Source organism: Bubalus bubalis, chromosome 11 (genome assembly GCF_019923935.1).
Source record: "Bubalus bubalis isolate 160015118507 breed Murrah chromosome 11, NDDB_SH_1, whole genome shotgun sequence".
NCBI lineage: Eukaryota > Metazoa > Chordata > Mammalia > Artiodactyla > Bovidae > Bubalus > Bubalus bubalis.
In genome coordinates, this window is record NC_059167.1 from 53,179,505 (window position 1) to 53,198,140 (window position 18,636).

Sequence of the window (18,636 nt, forward strand, 5' to 3'; positions counted from 1 at the left end):
TAGCCTGCCAAACTCCTCTGTGCATAGAATTCTCCAGCAAGAATACTGGAGTGGGTAGCCATTCCCTTCTCCAGAGGATCTTCCTGACTCAGGGATTGAACTCAGGTCTTCTGTATTGCAGGCAGAATCTTCACTGTCTGAGCTACCAGGGAAACTGAATTGTCAATTACAGGAAAAGTTTCTGGGCTTCTCAGGTGGCTCAGCAGTAAAGAATCCGCCTACCAATGCAGGAGATGCATGTTTGATCCCTGGGTCAGGAAGATCCCCTGAAGAAGGAAATGGCAACCCACTCCAGTATTCTTGTCTGGGAAACTCCAATGATAGAGGAGTCTGGTCGGCTACAGCCCATGGGGTCACAGAATCAGACATGACTTAGTGACTAAACAAAACAAAACAAAAAAGAAAAAGTTTAAGAGTTATATGAAAGGAACACCAATTCTCTATGTGTTGGCTAAAAAATAACATACATATTCAACTCAGTTGTTAATGTCATCCAAACAAGTACACATTTTGGGGGTTAGTACAGTATGCTGATTCCTGAGGGATGTGAATACTTGGGTCTTTCTTCAGCTTAGGGAAATTTTATTTTTATTTTATTATAGCTATGATCAATTCCTCTTTTTTCCCCCACTCTCCCTGTCTTCATCATCTTTGTTGTAAATATCCCCCTTTCTCTCCTTCCTCCCCTGCCTTTCCCCCTCCCCACCTCTCTCCTCTTCCTCCTCCTTTTTTCTCCCCTTCTGTCTCTTTTTTTGGTGAATTATTTTGAATCAAATGCCAGACATCATGTCATTTCAGCTCTACATACTTGCATATACATCTCTAGAAAATACAGCATTCTCTAACATAATCACATTACCACTTTTACACACATAGGTAAATGTAAAAATTCTCTTGAAACCATCCAAGACTGAGGCACATTCAGATTTCTGTTTAAAATGTTTTTATACTTGGTTTTCAGAGAAGGCAACGGCACCCCACTCCAGTACTCTTGCCTGGAAAATCCTATGGATGGAGGAGTCTGGTAGGCTGCAGTTCATAGGGTCTCAAAGAGTCGGACATGACTGAGAGACTTGACTTTCACTTTTCACTTTCATGCATTGGAGAAGGAAATGGCAACCCACTCCAGTGTTCTTGCCCAGAGAACCCTAGGGATGGGGGAGCCTGGTGGGCTGCTGTCTATGGGGTCGCACAGAATTGGACATGACTGAAGCAACTTAGCAGCAGCATACTTGGTTTTATGGGATCCAAACAATGTCCATACAATATTAAAGTCTCTCAATCTAAAATTGTCTTTCCTCCCTCCTCTTTATTTTTCCTTTTTTTCAGACAATTGACTTGTAAAGGAACCAAGTGTATTGTTCTAAAGAAGATCTAATATTTGGGGTTTGTCCGTTTAATTCCTTGTAGTGTCAATTGATTGTCTATTCATCCCTTGTATTTCCTCCAAATGGAAGCTGGCGTTAAAGGTTGGATCAGATTCAGGTCCAGTTCTTTGGCAAGAATATTTTATAGGTCACAGCCTGTACTTCATAACTGCATCATGTCAGGAGGCACACACTATCTGAGGCAAAGATGGATTTGTGGGTTTAGGGGATGAAAGTCTGCTTCGTTGTAGAGATTCCAACAAAATTTAATCTAATGGTTTTATCCACTGTTAGTTATTGCCCCAATCCATTGTTCATTAGAGGTTAAAATGCTGACCTTCTAATTCTATTATTCCTTCTACATTTTTATGTGAAATATTTTTTGTAAACAAAAATGTTTACTCATCACCTAGGACCATTTGATTATCCCAATGTAATATTCACACATGAAAGACAAGATAAATGCTTAATATGTTTTTATACTTGACACCTTCTAGAGTAAAAAACTATTGTCCTAGTTATTTTCAACAGTGCATAGCTACTGAGGTGTTTTTGGTTGTTGGTGTTCTTTTCTTCTTTTGTTGTTGAAGATCATTATGGAATCTATATAACCAGTGTTTTTCATTCAATAGGACACGCTAGTGCTTCTGGTGCTAAAAATTCCCCATCCTTATACAAGGCACTCTTTCATGTTGACTCCTGTATCTCTTTGACATGAGCCATTAGTCTTTGATAGCACTCTTGCTTTCAGGCACAAGATGTCCCAGAGACATCTTGTAAATTTCTTACCCCAGAGGTGCATTCAGTCATTCCCCTAAAGAATCCTGATTTCTTTTGGTGTTAAGAAACCACAATTTGACAGTGAGATAGTTGCTGTCATTGGGCTTCTTAGCTTTTTCATGCTATTTCAGTAAACAAAGCTATGAAAACGTGCACTTAAAAAAAAAAACAAAATAATAAGATTATATTGGTATTTCCTATTAAAATGTAACATTACAAGATTTTATTTATGGTGCCATCCAAAAGGCAAGAGCTAACAAGTCTTAGCGAGGATGTGGAGAAAAGGGAACCCTTGTGCATTATCAGTGGAAATGCAAATTGATGCTGTCACTATGGAAAACAGTATGGCGGCTCCTCAATCAATTAAAGATAGAACTGCCATGTGGTCCAGCAACTCCACTCCTGGGTATATATTTAAAGGAAATGAAATCACTATCTTGAAGATATACCTGTACTCTCATGCTCATTGCAGTATTTTCACAAGACATGAAAATAATCTAAGTGCCCATTGACAGATGACTGAATAAAGAAAATCTGGTATGTATAAACAATGGAATATTATTCAGTCATAAAGAAGAAGGAAATCCTGCCATTTTCTAACAACATGAATGGACCTTGAGAACCTTATCCCAAATGAAGTCAGTCAGAAATACTATTTGATGTGAAGCCTGTTGCTGCTGCTGCTGCTAAGTCGCTTCAGTCATGTCTGACTCTGTGCGACCCCATAGACGGCAGCCCACTAGGCTTCTCTGTCCCTGGGATTCTCCAGGCAAGAATACTGGAGTGGGTTGCCATTTCCTTCTCCAATGCATGAAAGTGAAAAGTGAAAGTGAAGTCGCTCAGTCGTGCCTGACTCTTAGCAACCCCATGGACTGCAGCCTACCAGGCTCCTCCGTCCATGGGATTTTCCAGGCAAGAGTACTGGAGTGGGGTGCCACTATGAAGACAGTGAAGCCTAAAACCCCCCAGATTCATAGATATGAACAGATTGGTGGTTGCCAGAGGTAGGGATTATGGGATGGATAAAACAGGTCAAAAGTGACAAAATTAATGAGTTTTGCCCTTATGGCAGAAAGTGAAGAAGAACTAAAGAGCCTCTTGATGAAAGTGAAAGAGGAGAGTGAAAAAGTTGGCTTAAAGCTCATCATTTAGAAAACTAAGATCATGGCATCTGGTCCCATCATTTTATGGGAAATAGATGGGAAAACAATGGAAACAGTGGCTGACTTTATTTTTTTTGGTGCCAAAATCACTGCAGATGGTGACTGCAGCCATGAAATTAAAAGACACTTACTCCTTGAAAGGAAAGTTATGACCAACCTAGACAGCATATTAAAAAGCAGATCCATCACTTTGTCAACAAAGGTCTGTCTAGTCAAAGCTATGGTTTTTCCAGTGGTCACGTATGGATGTGAGAGTTGGACTATAAAGAAAGCTGAGCGCCAAAGAATTGATGCTTTTGAACTGTGGTGTTGGAGAAGACTCTTGAGAGTCCCTTGGACTTCAAGGAGATCCAACTAGTCCATCCTAAAGGAAATCAGTCCTAGGTGTTTGTTGGAAGGACTGATGTTGAAGTTAAAACTCCAATATTTTGGCCACCTCATGTGAAGAGTTGACTCATTGGAAAAGACCCTGATGTTGGGAAAGATTGAAGGCAGGAGGAGAAGGGGACGACAGAGGATGAGATGGTTGGATGGCATCACCGACTCGATGGACATGAGTTTGGGTAAACTTCAGGAGTTGGTGACGGACAGGGAGGCCTGGTATGCTGCAGTTCATGGGCTCGCTAAGATTCGGACACGACGGAGCGACTGAACTGAACTGAATGAACAAACAACATATGACCATAGTTAATAATGCGTGTGTGTTCTGTTTCTCAATTGTGTCCGAATCTTTGCAACCCCCTGGCCTGTAGCCTGCCAGGTTCCTCTGTCCATGGAATTTTCCAAGCAAGAATACTGGAGTAGGTTGCCATTTCCTCCTCCAGGGGATCTTCCAGACCCAGGAATTAAACTCACGTCTCCCGTGTCTTCTGCATTGGGAGATGATTCTTTACCACTGAGCCACAAGGGGAGCCCATAGTTAATAATGCTGTATTTTAAGTTTCAGAGTTGCTAAGAGAGTAGATTTTAAAAGTTCTCATCACAAGAAAAAACTTTACAATTGCATGATGTGACAGATGCTGACTAAACTTATTGCAGTACACATTTTATGATATAAACATATAAATATATAGATATAAAATCATGTTGTACACCTTAAACTAATACAAAATCATACATCAGTTATATCTCAATAAAACTGGGAAATAAGTTTACCTACCTTTAAAATTTTTTTTTAATTATTTCTTTCATCATGAAAATATTTTCCTTAGAAAATATTTTCTCCCAGTCTGAGGCCTGTCTTTTAATTCTCTTGACATTGTCTTTCACAGAATAGAAACTTTAAATTTCAATGAAGCTTAGCTCATCAATTTTTTTCTTTCATGGATGGTGCTTTTAGTGTAACTAAAAGTCACTGCCATATCCAAGGTCATCTAGGATTTTCACTTAGATAATTTCTAGACTTTTATAGCTTTGCATTTCACACTTAGAATCCATTTTGAGTTAATTTTTGTAAAGGGTATAAGGTCTGTGTCTAGATTCTTTTTTTTTTTCATGTGGATGTCTAGTTGTTTCAGAATTTGTTGAAGAAACTCACTTTGCTCCATTGCAGAGTCTTTGCTCTTTTGTTAAATGTCAGTTGACTGTGTTTATGGGTCCATTTCTGTGTTCTCTGTTCTGTTCCAGCGATCTGCTTGTGTGTTCTGCCGTCAGCACCACACTGTCTTGATTACTGTAGCTTGATAGTAAGTCTTGAAAGTTGGGAGTGTTAGTCCTCTAACTTTGCTGTTCTCCTCCAACATTATGTTTGCTGTCCTGGGTCTTTTGCCTCTCCACCAAACTTTGGAATCAGTTTGTCAGTATCCACAAGCTGCTAATATTCTGACTGGGATTTCATTGAATCTGTTGATCAAGTTGGGAAAAACGGACAGCTTGACAACATTCCATCTTCCTATCTATGAACATGGATCTATATATATATAGATATATATCTATATCTATATATATCTATATCTCTCCATTTATTGAGTTTGTCACTGATTTCATTCATCAGACTTTTGTAGTTTTCCTCATAAATAGACCTTTATATATTTTGTTAGACCAGTCCATTCTGAAGGAGATCAGCCCTGGGATTTCTTTGGAGGGAATGATGCTGAAGCTGAAACTCCAGTACTTTGGCCACCTCATGCGAAGAGTTGACTCATTGGAAAAGACTCTGATGCTGGGAGGGATTGGGGGCAGGAGGAGAAGGGGACGACAGAAGATGAGATGGCTGGATGGCATCACTGACTCGATGGATGTGAGTCTCAGTGAACTCTTGGAGTTGGTGATGGACAGGGAGGCCTGGCATGCTTCGATTCATGGGGTCGCAAAGAGTCGGACACAACTGAGTGACTGATCTGATCTGATTTCTTTTGGGGGGAGTGGTGGTAATGTAAGTGGTATTGAGTGTTAATTTCAAGTTCCACTTGTTTATTACCGGTATACAGCAAAGTGATTGACTTTGTATATTAACCTTGTACCTTGCAAACTTGCCATAATCACTTAATTCTGGGTCTGGTGCCTTCTGTTTTGGAAGGTTATTAATAATTGATTCAATTTCTTTCATAGATATGGGCTTATATAGATTGTCTTATTCTTCTTGTGTGAGTTTGGCAAGCTGTCATTCAAAGAATGGTTTATTTCACCTAGATTATCAAGTTTGTGAGTCCAGAGTTGTTCACAGTATTCCCTGATTAGCCACTTACTGTCCATAAGATCCGTACTGAAGCCCAATCCTTCATTTCTGATATTAATAATTTGTGTCATTGTTCTTTTTTCTTAGTTAGCCTGGCCAGAGGCTTACTGACTTTATTGATCCTTTCAAAGAATTATCTTTTGGGTTTGTTATTGATTTCCTGTTTTCAAATTCATTGGTTTATGCTGTAATTCTTATCATTTCTTTTCTTCTAATTACTCTGGATTTAATTTTCTCTTCTTTTTCTAGTTGTCAAAAGTGAAAAGCTTAGATAATCAATTTCAGATCTTTCTTTTTTTCTAATATATGCATCCAATGCTATAAATTTTCCTCTAATTATTGCTTTTGCTGCATTCTACAAATTTTGTTTTTATTTTCATTTAGCTCAAAACATTTTTAATTTCTCTTGATATTTCTTGACTCATGTTTATTCATTCAACAACCATTTTACTGAGCTTCTTGTCCTGAGCTAGTTACTAAGAGTACAAGTTGAATACAACATTTCTGTTTCCAAGAAGCTCTATCTAGTAAACAGAAGGATGTGAGAACCACTAACTATAATGAAATATGGTAACACACAATGGAGATAAGTATACATTATTCTGGGGAGAGAGATGAAGGAAGATAAAATCTGCCCGAGGCAGACACAAAATGCTTTCTTGAGTTCTCTTATTCAAATATAACCTCTGTTTATTTCCTTCCTCGATAGTTTCATGTAGGATTAATTTAGTATTTCAGTGTTTCCATAACATGCTTTATATTCATCAACAGTATCAGTTATCATATTTTACTAGTTTGTTTATAACCCTATCACTAATATAAAATTGTAAGTTTCTTGACAACGTGGTACAGATCTTACTCATCTTTGTATTTCTAGTACCTAAGAGCATCAATAATAAGAATTTAATAAATTTTTTGTATGTAACTGTACACATATATAGATGGATGAATGAGATAATATATGGCATTATTATAACATTGTTTTAACAAAGCTATATTAATCAACACAATAGTTTGTGTAGATATTGCAGCTATGACACAGTGAGCCTGAAAAAAACAGAACCTTAAATGAAGACATTATTGTTGTTCAGTCACTAAGTTGTGTCTGACTCTTTGCTACCCCATGGACTGTATTATGCCAGGCTCCTCTGTCCTTCACTATCTCCCAGAGTTTGTTCAGATTTATGTTCATTGAGTCAGTGATGCTATCTAATCATTTTATCTTCTGCTGACCTCTTTTCCTTTTGTCTTCAATCATTCCTAGCATCACAGTCTTTTCCAATGAGTCAGTTCTTTGCTTTAGGTGGACAAAGTATTGAAACTTCAGCATCAGTCCTTCCTATGAATATTCAGGGTTGATTTCCTTTAGGACTGACTGGTTTGATCTCCTTGCAGTCCAATGAATACATGGATGACTCTCAATAAGATATTAAAATTTGTACTATTTTAAATAACAAATTGTAGATCTTCATCCCTCTGTATGCCTTCTAGAAAAATTTCCCCTATTCAATCAAATATTTCTCTATTTGAAACTCCTCCTTTATGCTAAAATATATAACTACTCTTGTTTCCTGCCTAAAGTTGGCGAATCACTTGGTTACCTTCAATGCTAACACAGCCATTCAAGGTGTCCATTCTAATCCCAAGAAGATTAATCTAAATGCATGCATTTAGAACGACTGCCTTTAGGAAAAGTCCCAGAGTCATGCTTACTTACAAGCTGGAGGGAAATTTATCAAAGGCTCAATGGGTAAAACACAAACTCAGACATTTTAATATTCATAATACATACCATTTCTATATTTTTATTTGGAAATGGAATTAACATTCTTGCACCAACTGGAAATGGTAAATTCTTACATTGTCAATAGCTTCCCCAGGCTTCTAAGCTTTGCTGTGCAATCATTTTGGCTCCAGATTATGAGAATATTGCAGTACATGCTCATCAGCTGGCAATCTGAAGGCTCCTTCTACTACTGCAAACAACATGTGCTCTAGGAAATAAACTACAGAAGTTCACTTCTGGGCAGGAAGTATTTCAAGATGGAAATCTACTGCACGTTTTGTACCTGGTTTCTTGGATATTGACAGATAACACATCTGGATTTTAGGATTACAAATTTATTTTGCTAAACACAATGCCATGCTTACTGTATAGTAAATCTTGCCAACTGTCTTAAGTTCCATCCTTGGGTGGGGGGCTGGTGGCAGAAGATGCCTGCTGGTAACAAGTATGTAACTAGAGGAGTCACTGAGTGGAGGAGGCAGAGGTGGGGTTCAAAATCATTCTTAAAAGGGACCTTGTTATAAGAATGTAAATGCAACATGATTCAAGAAATTAAATGAAGAAATGTAGGCAGAGAGAAAACAAGGTAAGGAACTATTCAGATGAAGAAGGTAGACAAATGCAAGTGGATGAGAAATTAGAATTCAGATTCCAACCACCATCACATTCTTTATGTTCCATGGTATCCCTGAGAAAAACAGATGCTCAGTCTAATACTCGAAAGAATTTTCTCATATGTGTTTTCATGGAGAGTCCACTGGGGCCTTCCCTGGTGGTCAAGTGGTTAAGAGTTCGCCTGGCAGTGCAGGGGATGCTGGTTCAATCCCTGGTTGGAGAGCTAAGATCTCACACGCCATGGGTCAACTAAACCCTCGTGCCACGACTAGGGAGTCCGTGTGCTGCAAGAAAAAATCCTGCCTGACACAGTGAAGATCCAGAGTGCTGCTACTAAGACCCAATGCAGTCAAATAAATTAAAATAAAAAAAAAAGAATTCTAAAAATACTCCATTGTATGCAAATAGAGATGTGTGTGTCATTTATGAAAACTTTTGAAAATCTTGCAAACAATTATTTGTCGACACTTGCTTATGCACTAACACAAAATGTGGACAGGAAAGATACAAGAAGCACTGCATTTCAACAACCTTAAAATAAACACAAGTATAAAGTCTTTCAGGCCTTTCTTTTTAACACTGCTTGAAGAAAGCCAATGGTAAATGACTGAAAGACATGCAATTCTGTGTAAATAACTCTGCGAGGTGGAGAGGTGGTCAAAATGATGCTACTAGATACCTTTCGTGGTCCAAAGGTGGTTTGGCCACCCCAGTGATGGTGAGTACCGTGTTGGATGAGCCACAGACAACCCTGGGTTCAAAGGTTTATTCACTGCTAAGTACTTATTCTGTTAAGTTCAGCCAAGATGGCCCCCACAGCAGGCAGGGCTGAGACTGTGGTACGTGTGGGCAGAGACTGCCTGGACTCCAAGTAGGTAAGGGGCAAGGCAGCAAATTTTCATGCAGACTGCTACCATTTTAGACTTAATTTCTTTTTCAAATGGAAAACTTAATGATAAATGTTATTGTGCTTTTGTATGAAGTTTATTAAATGCATAAAATAAGAGAGAAGTTTGAGCAACTACATTAAATATTAAACAGCAGCACAATAAGAGCACAATGTCTTTATTGTATTTTTATTGCTACATTATTTTGATTAAATATAGATTTATTTATATAAATATAAATGTTTTAATTATTTTGGTTACATCAGCAAATGTATAAACACAATCACCCACCCTTTGGGCATTTTAAAGTAGATGTAACCAAATTGCCACCTTGGTCATTAAAATAATACTATTGTTAAATATTCCACAAAAGCAGCCATAGTTCTAGAGATCTGAACACATATATCCTCCTATAACTCTCCCTGACTCCTGTTACTAAGGCAAAGGGATGATGTTCCTATTTTCCCTTCCATCTGCTGTTTTCTTGCCCATTTTCAGACTTCCTGCGAAGTCTTAAACTGATTGCACATATCATAGCAACCGGAAGGGGGCCCACGTGATTTTCCTTGCTTCTCACCCCTACCTGCTATCCCTGAGAATGTCTGCAACTATACAAGCTAACTTTTCTAACAGGGTCCTTTATGAACATTCAAACTAGTGGCTTCACCTTGGTATGCTGCGGATGCTAGAGAAACCAGGAGGTGTGAGCCTATGGGGACACCCCAGGTTCAGTTCCTTCCCCCACTGCCCAATACTTTCATAGGCCAGAGCATGCTGAGGTGTACAGGATATCTGCTTCCCTGGCTCAGCGGTAAAGAGCCTGCCTGCCAATGCAGGAGACGTGGGTTCAATCCCTGGGTCCAGAAGATCCCCCTAGAGAAGGAAATGGCAACTCCAACATTCTTGCCCGGGAAATCCCTTGGACAAAGGAGCCTGGTGGGCTATGGTCCATAGGGTTGGAAAGAGTCAGACATAACTTAGTGGCTGAACAACAAAACAAACAACAACAGAGTGTCTAGACCTTCAGGGTTTCGTGTTTCTAGTCTGGACCAGTGGCTCTCAAAGTGTGGTCTCCAGGCCATCCGCATCAGCATCATCTGGGAATTGGTTAAAAACGCAAATTCTCGAGCTTCACTTCAGACTTAATAAATCAGAAACTCCAGTCATGAGGATCACTAATCTGTGTTTTAACCAATTCTCCAGGTGATTCTGATGCTTGCAAACGTTTGCGAACCATAGATTATTCTCAGTTTGGGTCCACTGGAGGTGTGTTAAGAGTGTGGATTTTGGAGCCAGACTTTCTGATTTCAAATTCCAGTTCCCCCACTCACCACATGCTATAGTACAACGTGCTTCCCCTTTCTGTACCTCAGTTTCCTTATCTGTAAAATGGGATTAATAATAGCATCCCTTTCCATTGGCTGGTTGTAAAGATTCATGAACTGTTTGAATAACTATTAGCTACTTTTATGAAGTCAAACTACTGACTGAGGAATGTGCTCCTAAGGAATGAAGATCTGGCTCAAGTTGTGCCTTGGGCAAACCTCTTTACTTCCCTGAGACACAGTGACTTCAGCTGTAAATGGACCATTACATCTGAACCATCTGAATCACCAGGCTGATGTAAGTTCTTTGTAAACTGACAGAGACACAGAAGGCAGAGTAGCAAACATTTGGCACACTCGTCAACGTGATTGTGATTTCCTTCCCATTAGCACAGTACAAGTCCAGTGAACTGTCTCTTTCAGTTTCTTTCCACCAGCTGATCATCCTACTCTTTTTAGAGGGCACTCCATTCATACTGAGAGCAGCTGCTACAGCGTACAAGCTATTTTTCTCATGTCTTTTGTAGCACTTGTTTAGATATCAAATGTTCTCTCTCATCTTTGGTGACATCATTCTCACTAAATAAATATTTGTTTTTCCCCTAGTGGTTTCCATCTGAGTTGAAAATATGCCATAGTTAGTAGCATGACTTACTTGTTGATCATCCTGGCAAACTTGTATAGAGCAATTATACTGAAGACACAGTACAGTAATAACCATTTACTGAGTTTCCCCCCCCCCCTCCCCGACAATCCGTGGATCTTCCCTGAACAGGATGTGAGAATTCAGGTTAAAAAAAAAATTTGTTTTTAAAGAAAAATCTCTGCAACGACAATCCAGCACAGCCAAAAATAAATACATAAAGCTGTGTGTAACCCCCAAAAATATCTAAGGAAAAAAATATCTGAGCAGAGACATCAGAAGATGCACATGCTACACAAATCAGGAAATAAACTTCACAGAATTAGTTAAGAATTAAACAAATAGAGGCTTTTCTAGCGGTCCCTTGGAGAAGGAAATGGCAGCCCACTCCAGTATGCTTGTCGGGAGAATTCCATGAACAGAGGAGCCTGGCAGGCTACAGTCCATGAGGTCACAAAGAGTCGGACACGACTGAGCGCAACTGACACACACGACACAGTGTGCTAAGGCTCCACATACCTCCTTTCCTCATTCATGAATGAATGTTTCATTCATTCCTCACACATCCCTGTGGAGCAAGCACTATGACTATCCCCTGTTTTATAAGTGAGAAAACAAAGGCTGAGAGAGGGTAAGTAACTTGACTGAAGCTTTGCAGCTAGGAAGATCTCTCTGATTCCAAGAGTTCTTTCAATGACCTACTCTGTACAATAAAACCACCTTCACCTGGAACTCTTCAGGCACTTTGAAAACTAAACATGCTAAGACAAGGACAAAGACAAATGAACCAGCTTGTTGTCTCATGACTCTAAATAAGAAAACCTGTGTTTGGGTAGAGTTTCAGCAACATTTTAGGAAGGAAAGATCAAGGAGCTTTTCAGTCTTCTCCACTTACTACTTTTGTCCCCCAAGATCAAGGCTGTGCTTTAGGTGGACATCTAACCTTACCTAAATAAACCAAAATTAAATTACCACTGTGTAATTTTTGTTGGAATTTTGTGTAATTTTGAACAATTTTTGTTTGTTAATTACATTGATTTAGATAAATCCCATCTAGTAGGGAATTTAGAAATTCCCCCCTCCAGATAGCATATTCAAAAGCAGAGACATTACTTTGCCAACTAAGGTCTGTCTAGTCAAGGCTATGGTTTTTCCAGTGGTCATGAATGGATGTGAGAGTTGGACTGTGAAGAAGGCTGAGCACTGAAGAATTGATGCTTTTGAATTGTGGTGTTGGAGAAGACTCTTGAGAGTCCCTTGGACTGCAAGGAGATCCCACCAGTCCATTCTGAAGGAGATCAGCCCTGGGATTTCTTTGGAAGGAATGATGCTAAAGCTGAAACTTCAGTACTTTGGCCACCTCATGCGAAGAGTTGACTCACTGGAAAAGACTCTGATGCTGGGAAGGATTGGGGGCAGGAGGAGAAGGGGATGACAGAGGATGAGATGGCTGGATGGCATCACTGACTCGATGGACGTGAGTTTGGGTGAACTCCGGGAGTTGGTGATGGACAGGGAGGCCTGGTGTGCTGTGATTCATGGGGTCGCAAAGAGTCGGACACGACTGAGTGACTGAACTGAACTGACTGATCCCTAGGGCACGTTTTTAATTAACAATTGAAATAATATCACTTGTCTATTCAAAAACATCTTTGATGACTCTTTATTTTTTGTAAGGCTTTCATCATTCAAAGAGGTCAGCATGCAGAGGGTCACTTGGAAAACCCTAAATATCTATAAAATATCTATAAAACCTTAAAGCTTATTTAGAAATGTGAATTACATAAGAAAATCCTACTTACTCATAACATCATCTTAGGATGTGAGCAAAAAATGTCCAGTGATCACCAAATGAATGTTTATAAAAACTTATATATGCAAACATTTAAATAAAACCAAAAAATGTCTCAACCAACCTCTTTACTTGGCAGGTGCCAGGATCCCTCATCTGGTGAAAGTAATACTTAAAACTCAGTTTTATTTAAATTGGGCTTTTTGTTTTGCTTTGTTACAGTGTCTTGGAAAGCAAATCTATGTCATTTCCCAAGTATACAGACCTGAGAACTGCCCTCCAGAAATATTTGAATAAATTAATTTGCTAACGCAAATGGAAATGAAATGCAATTCAGTGGATCTTTTCATCCCAAGCCTGAATTCTGTCAAGGTTCAGAGTGCAGTTGCTTCAACTTTTGAAGTGGATTTTGTAAAGATCCTTAGCTGTTACCCATGGATGGTATGAATTTATGGCGTGCTAGTCTGAATAAAAACAGCATTATAACATAAAATGCATCATTAATACTTTAAAACCAAGTATGATTTATATTTATATAAATAACATAAAAGAAGCCAATTAAGCCAAAGTCACTGGAGTGTAAATAACATAAAAACTTATTGTTCTGTAAGCTACTGAAAATAAACTAATAATGAAAGTATTTATCATACGTCTAAAAACCAAGCAGGTACGAGTGGGTTAAGCAGACTGCAGGGGGAAGCATCTTTATTTCTCTGACATCTTTAAGGCAGGCCCAACATTTTCATCTAGTTCAGACCCATTTAAACTGTGACATTATATCTGAAAGTTGCCTTTTGTCCATTTGAGTAATTAATAATTTAAGTGTAACAGGGACATCTTGATTCCAACACTTTGTAATCTGACTAGGAGGATATTTAAAATTCATTACAGTACATTAAACTTGCACTGAACAGTTAGCTTCATCGCAAAATAAATAAATAGCCAATTTGCTTTGATCAGCAGAAATTCTGATAAAATCAGCAAAACCCCAATTAAAATGTGAAAAATGTCACCTACTGTAGTTATTCTAATGGAACATGGACTTAGAGGAAGGAACTGATTCAATGTTTATTTTCATACCAGCTGCGGCTTCCAAATGTAAATCATTTCATTTTTGCTAGTGTGGCGAGCTTCTATAAGGCCCCTGTGTTGGTCCTATGGTTGAACAATTTGTATTACATAATAAGGCTGCTCTGTGGGGGCTGCACTTGAATTCCCTTCATTTCCTGGCAAATCATTGTTTTCTTTAAATGTTCACAAGTCTTCCCATCTGAGGGAGTACTATCAACTGATAGAGGGCACGAGCTGTGACCAAATGGCCCTCAGTCCCTCCTGGCATGTGTGAACACCATCCTGGGTAGAGGCAGTCTCTCTCGGAAGAATCACCACCCTCTGATCTTGCTTCTCGCTGTATCAGTCATTTCAGTCCATCAGCACAATGCTGTTGTCTACAATAATTCAGACTCTTGTCACAGCATGGCAAGTTCAAGTACAATATTTGTTTGTTCATTCCTAGTACTTAACGTGGTGCCAAGTGCCATGTGGGTGCTCAATAAAACAGTGCTGGAAGGACTGAGAAGTCCCACCTGAATCTTAGTCTCTTTCTCTCTGATTCTATGGCAGGTGCTCGGACTTTCTCAGTTCAGAATCCAAAAGGCAAGTCCCAGGACCTCAGTGCCTCCAAAATTAAGAGAATAATTATGGCAAAAGAGGAAAAAACTGCTTAAAATTTCATTGCATGCCCTGTTTATGGAATTAAAAAAAGAAAACATAATTGCTGCAAATTGTAAGATGAGTTTTCTTTCCTCATCTGCCTTTTCTTCCATGTAGGCAGTTTCTTCTTGACAGAAACCATGAGTTAATTTCTAACGAGCACTGTGGAATCTCTGTCAGTTCTGGTCACTTCAGAAATCAGTAACAGGAAAGAATTGTGCAAAAATGAAAATAACTGTGCTGTGTCGTGGGCGCCGTTTTCTTCTGTGGCATTTTTTCACAATGCGTTTCATCATCTTCTCAATACTCACACATGGTAGATATTTAAGAAGAAATGTCATGATGAGACAGACCCTCAGCATGGAACTGGGCCCATATGCAAATGAACTTGCTTATTATCCAGTTAGAAGATGGAGCCTACGTTTAAGCAAACTTACAACTCAAAAACCTCTAAATTAAATTTAAACACCTCTCAGCAAATAATGAGTTTAAAGTTAAGTGAAATAACTGCCATTTTACTGAGTTTAAAACAACTAATTGTTTGGAGGCTGCTTTCACTCATTTGAAGTTTATCCAACTACTGCCATTGCATTTCATACTCTGATTTTATATTTTTGTCATAGTTTAAAGAGATTCCTTTTACTAATAAGCAGATGAGCCAGTCTACTTGCCAGTAAGAGTTCTGCATGTATGCCTTAATATATGTATTGCAAAACTCAACCTTGAATATGTCCATGTGAATTTAAGGCTGTATTTGTATCCTTAAAGAAAAGTTAGTAGACATATGATCTCATCTGCAACTGGTCATTTGTTTTCATTGAATTAGAATGCATAGTGCAGTGAAAACAGAAAGGTCTAGGTAGAGATCACTTTCCACCACTGCCTGTTTACTGAGATTCTAGGCAAGTACCTCAACAATTCCAAGTCTCATTTTCCTATATTTATAAAATGGGATAATAATACACCCAATTGGTAGGATTATTGTGAAGACTGGATGATCATAAATGTAAAGCACACAGGCAAACACTGGGCACATAGTAGTCACTCAATAAATTCCAGCCGCTGTCATTAGTCACTACCATGCTTTGATTAAGAAACACGGAATGTTAATAAGATGCAAGGTCTTGGTCTTCAAAAGGGTTGCCAGATGAGCAAATTAAAATACAGGACACAATATCTGGGACACACCTGTAGTAAAAAATCATGCAGTGTTTACTTGAAATTTAAATTTAAAGGGGCATCCTGTATTTTATCCAGCAATTCAGTGCTTAAGTTCTGGTACTTAAAGACCTTACAACGTCATGTCCAGCTCTTCGGACCTCATGGACTGTAGCCTACCAGGCTCCTTGGCCCATGGGATTTTCTAGGCGAGAGTACTGGACTGGGTTGCCATTTCCTTCTCCAGGGGATCTTCCTGACCCAGGGATCAAACCCGGGTCTCCCACATTGTAGGCAGACGCTTTACCACCTGAGCCACCAGGGAAGTCCTTATAACTGCATTCAGTTCAGTTCAGTCGTTCAGTCGTGTCTGACTCTTTGCGACCCCATGAATCGCAGCACACCAGGCCTCCCTATCCATCACCAACTCCCGGAGTTTACCCAAACTCATGTGCATCGAGTAGGTGATGCCATCCAGCCATCTCATCCTCTGTTGTCCCCTTCTCCTCCTGCCCCCAATCTCTCCCAGCATCAGGGTCTTTTCCAATGAGTCAACTCTTCACATGAGGTGGCCAAAGTATTGGAGTTTCAGCCTCAGCATCAGTCCTTCCAATGAACACCCAGGACTGGTCTCCTTTAGGATGGGCTGGTTGGATTTCCTTGCAGTCAAAGGGAGTCACAAGAGTCTTCTCCAACACCACAGTTCAAAAGCATCAATTCTTCGGTGCTCAGCCTTCTTTACAGTCCAACTCTCACATCCATACATGACCACTAGAAAAACCATAGCCTTGACTAGACGGACCTTTGTTGGCAAGGTAATATCTCTGCTTTTGAATATGCTACCTAGGTTGGTCATAACTTTCCTTCCAAGGAGTAAGCATCTTTTAATTTCATGGCTGCAATCACCATCTGCAGTGATTTTGGAGCCCCCCAAAATAAAGTCTGTTTCCGCTGTTTCCCCATCTATTTCCCATGAAGTGATGGGACCAGCATATTACCTTTTAAATATTTGGAAAATAAACAAAGAGCAGGTAAGAAGTGAAGTGTTTAGATTATAGCTTAATTCTTCACTTTATTTTGGGCACAGAAACAGAAAGTTTCCACTGTCACTTTGGATGTCCTTGGGACACCATGACATGCAATCAACATCACCTGTGCTGGCTGATAATTCAGAGGCTATGACGCCCTTGTTTATAGCACCTTCAATTCCACAGACATTTTTACTTGACTAATTCACTGTTTCATACCAGGCAGGGGGTTGGGAGGAAATCATTCAAACCACATGCTACTCTGAAGTTCGGTTACTTGGCTGGAAAACAGCAGATAAATTGATAACTGCAAATGGTCTGAAATTTGAATGATTCTTTTTCCACTTCAGCTAAATCTATTGAGCACACTCAAATAATTTAAAAGTGCTGAAAATAAGCAGTATTGGGGATTAATGAAAGCAATATATTCACTCTGTTGCATTTATTATTTTTAAATTATAGGACTCCCACTTGAAAGAACGCAATGAGTCTGAAATGAAGCAATTTTGTTGTTAAATATTGTCATTTAGAATAAAATGCATGTGACTCTGGGACTGAAATAGCCCAAGTTGTTGTTGTTTTCTGTTTATCCTTAACTATTTTTAAGTGAACCCCCCCAAAAAAATACTAACAAGGAAATACCATGTCACAATGATCCCACAGGGAATTGGCTAGATGTGGCACAAAAGTTCCTCAGGATGTGAGAACCAAGGAGGCAAAGATGGACATCCAGATCCCAGGCAGCTCCTTCTGGGGTCCAGCTAGGAATGACTCCTCTTTGCTCCTGGATTGGCTCTAACCTAGTACCTCCAAGAACAGTGGGGTCACAGAGAGGAAACAGCGGGCAAAGAGAGAGACCTGGATATCATGTTCTTTGGGGTAAAGACGCTACCGTCAATGAGCTTACTTTCTAGAAGAGACACTTTTTGGCTATGTGACTTGAGGCAAATTTCCTATCCTTTCTGAGCTTCAATTTCCTTATCTGAAGGATGGATGATACTATCTAACATGAAAGGTTCTTGTAAGGACTAGAAATGATATACAAAACGCACTAGAAATGATACATGCAAAACTCAAGGAGCTCCGGAGGAACAGAAGTGGTAACTGTAAAGATTTTTATTACTTTTGCTACTATTATTTTTTGCTATGTCTCATTAGAAATAGAAACCAGCACATTTAAAAAAAATTGCAAATACCATATGATATGACATATGTTGAATCCAAAATATGACATAAATGATCATATCTACAAAAAAGAAACAGACTCACAGACATAGAGAACAGACTTGTCGTTGTTAAGGGGGAGGAAGGAAGGATTGGGAATTTGGGATTAGCAGATGAAAATTATTGTATATAACACAGATAAACAACAAGGTCCTACTGTATAGCATAGGGAACTATAGTCAATATTCTGTGATGAACTATAAAGGAAAAGAATATGAAAAGGTATATATATATATATTTAACCAACTCACTCTGCTGTACAGCAGAAATTAACACACTGACTTCAATAAAATTTTTAAAAAAGAAATGGAAACCAGTGGCATATAAAGTATAGGATACCCAGTTAAATTTGAATTTTAGATAAATAATGCATAATTTCTTTAACATAAACATGTCCCATACAATATATGGAACATGCTCAATAATGAATAAAAAAATCATTCATTGATTACCTGAAATTCAAATTTAACTAGGTATC